The sequence below is a fragment of the Etheostoma spectabile genome, chromosome 23 (genome assembly GCF_008692095.1).
Source record: "Etheostoma spectabile isolate EspeVRDwgs_2016 chromosome 23, UIUC_Espe_1.0, whole genome shotgun sequence".
Taxonomy (NCBI): Eukaryota; Metazoa; Chordata; class Actinopteri; order Perciformes; family Percidae; genus Etheostoma; species Etheostoma spectabile.
The window spans coordinates 1,179,905-1,184,708 of record NC_045755.1 but is presented as its reverse complement, the minus strand read 5'-3'; positions in this window follow the sequence as shown (position 1 = coordinate 1,184,708).

Genomic DNA, 4,804 nt, shown 5'->3' with positions numbered 1-4,804 from the left:
ACAAGACTACGGGAAAGGGAAGAAGTTGAGTCAGTAACATGCAATAATGGAATGATATATACCTTGTACCTTCAGACAGAGCCACACTAGCTGTTTCCCCATGTTTCCAGTTGTTATGCTAAGCTAAGCTAACCAACCACTGGCTGTAGTTTCATGTATTGTACAACTGACGGATATGACAGTGCTATCAATCATTACCCATATAACTCTCGACAAGAAAATGTTGGACTAGTTCTTTTATTTTTAAATATTGTGTATTAGTAAATTGTAATCCACAATCAAGTCATTTATTATTATTATTATTATTATTATTATTATTATTATTATTATGCATTCCTAAAGTCATATTGTAAAGTGGTACTCCCAGTATTTAGTGAATGGCCAGTATGAGCAAACCAATGTCCCGGTCAAACCCTATTTCTGCACACCATGGACTTCTTCTTCTTCTTCTTCTTCTCTCCCATCCATCCCCAGATTTCTGGCCCTTTTTTATGTTTTTCTGCAATCCTTTCTCTCCCTCCCTCCTTCATGTTATTTTGCTCTGCTTTGTTTTCTGTGTTGTTGTTTTGCTTTTGTAATATTTATACTGAACATGTCAGAACTTGCAGAAGCCCACATCACAGATGTACATGTATGTGTAGGTGTGTGTGGACATGCACAGGTGTATGTGCGTGATGTGGTGAGAGATGCATTGGCCCAAACAGTGTACAGGGATGTATTCTGAATTGGGTTTCTCTATTGGCCCCGATGTGCACGAGGCGGAGATGAGAAAACAATTAAAACTTATTTTTAACACAAAAAGGATTTGAAAGACATGTTACAGTGGGGAAAGGTAAACCATTCCACCTTTAGTGGGTGCTTTATCCATTTGAGCACAGGGAAAGATACAATGGGGTGAATCAGAAAGTCTATATTGTAATTTTTTTTAAATAAAAAAAAAAGAAGATATATAACAAGATGAGATAAACTACCTGCAAGTAACAGATTGTTACATTAGAGAGAAATGTATTTGATGTAACTAATATTTGGAACTTTAATTGCACTTGAATTTTATATTTTAAACTGTAGGAAAAAAAGATCTAAGTTACGTATTTGTTACCTTTTTTTGTGTTGTTTTGAAATGTGCCACATGTGGCGGCTCCTGTTATGGCCCCCACTCTGTAACTTGTAGCAACCCCAAAATCTCTCATTTACAGTAGCGACAGTCCCATTCTCACATACACAGTGAGAAAAACATTTAGGTTGAAGCATTAGCATCAACCTAAATGTACGTTAACTAATGCGCTTATAGAAAAGACGATGTAAGCATTAGATCACCCATACTTGCCACCACCACTACAGTTTGTCTGTGTTGTCACTGCCCAGTCTTGCTTAATCCCTCAAACATGTCCTAGAGCTGCCAGAGAGAGGAGGCATCATCACAAAGCTTCTTGTATGATGGCACTACTTCCATACTACATACAGTATATGCCTGTTTCTAAAAAACTACTTACAATATCTGCATTCACCCAGATGCAATCTCTTTCCATTAAATAAGAAGTATAGTGTGTATACTATGCTTTTCTTTTATAACCCACTAAATGTTTCTGTGTCATTCCCAATGGTACTAATATGTCTATGAAATCCTGTACCATGCATTGAAGATGGGCTCTATATCTGCACATTGTAACTGGAGTTGAAAAGCATGTACAGTAAGACTGGAGTTGGTTGGGGGGGGGGGTGAATGCAGTGGCAGTCGGCGTGAGAGGGACCTCCAATCTGACTCTCGGTGTGTCCGTAGCACTTGCAGCGTCAACTTTGAGCCAGTGAACGTTATGTGTGTGTTGTTAACCCATAAAGAATCAAGCCATCCCCCCCAAAAAATGCTTGTTGGTGTTAAAGCTCCTCTCGAAACTAAACTCATGTCATTCATTGAAAGAGAAAGCGTCTCGTCTTTGTGCTGAGTACAAGGAGTATTAGGTGGTATCAAAGCTCAATCATTATAGATTAAAGGGATAGTTTGGACATTTTGAAGTGCGGTTATGTTATGTGAAGTATTTATCCATAGTGCCGCTACATTTTGAATATTTTCCCAGTTTTACCTTGCTGTTAGGCAGCCATTTTCAACGGGGGAATTGGAGCCGTTAGCTTTGAGGCGCCATCTGGGACATTATTCACAATTACCTGTGTGCTCTCACACACTAGTAAAAAATTATATTCTCACATACTGAAACCCACAACACACAACCACAACTGAAACACTCTCATAAACACTACTGAAATTCTGTGTGTGTGTGTGTGTGTGTGTGTGTGTGTGTGTGTGTGTGTGTGTGTGTGTGTGTGTGTATGTTTGTGTGTGTGTGTGTGTGTGTGTGTGTGGTTTCAGTATAGCATATGAGAGTATATTGTTTTTTTATTTTTAATAATACTTTTTTTTTTAAAGTGTGTGAGAGCATTTCACTTGTATGTGTGTGAGGTAATTGTGAATAATGTCCCATATGGCCCCTCATAGTTATTTATGCTCTCTTCAAAGCCACCACACTCCTTTGACAGAAATTCATTTAATTTTTCATTTTACCTTGCAGAACACTGTAGTTGCTGGTCTAACGTACCCACCCCCTCAACAATACAATGCAAAATATAGTATGTATTGTCATGTATGTCATTGTATGTCATGCTTGTCTCCTCCTTCTTTGACTCAAGCCAACCTCCATTTTCCAAAGCCAGTTGTTTAGGAGAAATCAACATGAGTTTCCAATGTTAGCCTATGAACGTTCAGAAAATGGCGAGGGGGGGGGGTCTTCAGCCAGGACGAGAGGCAGAACTTGATCACCCACTATCAAAATGACAGAAACATAAAGGTCTCATAGAATATTTAAATGAAGATATTAAACGGAAAGAACTCATAACAAAATGGGAAAAGACATAGTTTTCCAGGCTTTGCCTGATAATCACCCCTTTAAAGTTTATAGTATCTTTAACGGTAATCCCAAATGTCAGTGAGGTCACTGGATCGTCAGATAATTTCCCAAAATATATTCATTAGGTAGAGTTTCTGGCCTTGCCAATTAGCTGCCACACAGACAAGTTATGGTACGGCCTACTTCCTGTTTGAGGTGGGCACTGTTCAATATGAGTGTTATGAAAAAAATGATATGAAATGCTCTAAAATTTATAATTGACTGTCTTTTTTCATCCTGAGAATGTATTCTTGCGTGTTTGTGTGTGTGTGTGTGTGTGTGTGTGTGTATGTTTGTGTGTGTGTGTGTGTGTGTGTGTGTGTATGTGTGTGAGCTTTGGGTGCCTGTGATAGAGAAAGAGACTGTGTGTTTGTACTTTGGTCCAATTTGTAGAGGAATAATTTCAACGTTTTTGTTAGTCGGTTGTACCCAAAGAGAGAAACTGTTACGCAGTGTTGTGCCATTGTTTGGTCCATGAAACTCCAGTACTGAACAGATTAAATAAAACAGTAGCAAAAAACACACTCCGGCTGTTTTTTTGTGTCCATGTATGTGAAACAGACACAGAGAAGCCCTGGGAGTGGCTCCTATCTGCTCATTATATCTCTTATCTTTCCTCAGATGTGGCTCTGTGTGCCGTTACACAGAACCGGCCTGAAGTACGCTCTCGGAAAACTTCGCTGATGCTGCTAATTTTGCTCTTATCACCAAGTGACACAATCAGTACAGCAGATCTGGATGCTACATAAGAAGCACTCATTATCAGCCACTGGGATTCTCTTTCTTTGTCTGAAAGAGAAAGGGTTGTGTAAAATAACCCGTTTTATCTGCTTCGCTGTCATCTACACTCTACCTCTAAAGTTAAATTCATTAGTTTCAGGAGTTGATGAATCTTGCTTGTTGCTGTTAGGAGCCTAACTTGTCCTGTTAAAAACAGCATACTGAAAATCCTGTTACTGAATTGTTACCAAAAAACTCTACTGACTAAATAATAGAAAAGAATTGCCATTTGCGCAGGTACAGGGCCATACAAGTACATTTGAATGCATGAGCTCTACAAAAAAATAAGAATGTGTATCTTACCAGTGTATCCTAGTGTGTATTTTATCCATAGCAAATACTTGCCAAGAACTCCCAAAATATCCCAGTTGGAGAGTAAATGGCATAAATATATTTTTTGTCAATCTTAACAATCTTTACCCAAAAGAACCAAGCAGGCCTGCGTTGTTGCATGATCCAAATTTTCCTTACCACTTGCCATTTTCAGAGTGTAACAATCAGAGGTTCTGGGTTAATGTTGCTCGATCTGACCGGAGTTGCAAGGGAAAGTGAGGGACATCCGGGGGAACTACCAATGGAACCAGAACTATACATTCACAGTGACACTCATTGAGCCAGAGCAAGTTATATATTTTGCTCGTCTTCCTCCAGTCTTACTGGTTTTGGAAATATCCTGCATTGTTTTCCTCTGTCAGGAGGAGCCATTTGCTGTTGTTTGTTCCTCTAAAGTATAAAAAAAAACAGCATCCACGGAGAAAGATAATCCATCACAGCATGGCACCTTCATTTGGTTTGATCAAAGTTGGTGTTGTGAGTGTGTTTTCATCTCCCTGCTGCGTTCCACAATACTCTCCTCCCTGTCCGTCAGCTAACACCAGGAGAAGAGAAAGTTTACACACTTTAGTACTACTTTAGCATCCGTGTTCTCTTTCTTGTCAGAACTCAGTCATCACTGTAAAAAACAACATCCAATAAAGACTGACAATGTGCACCCATTACAGAATAGTCAGCATATTTATAGCGTTTTTCCACTGCGTGGTATCTGCTTGACTCCCTGGTACCTGCTACCAGGTACTTTTTGTAGT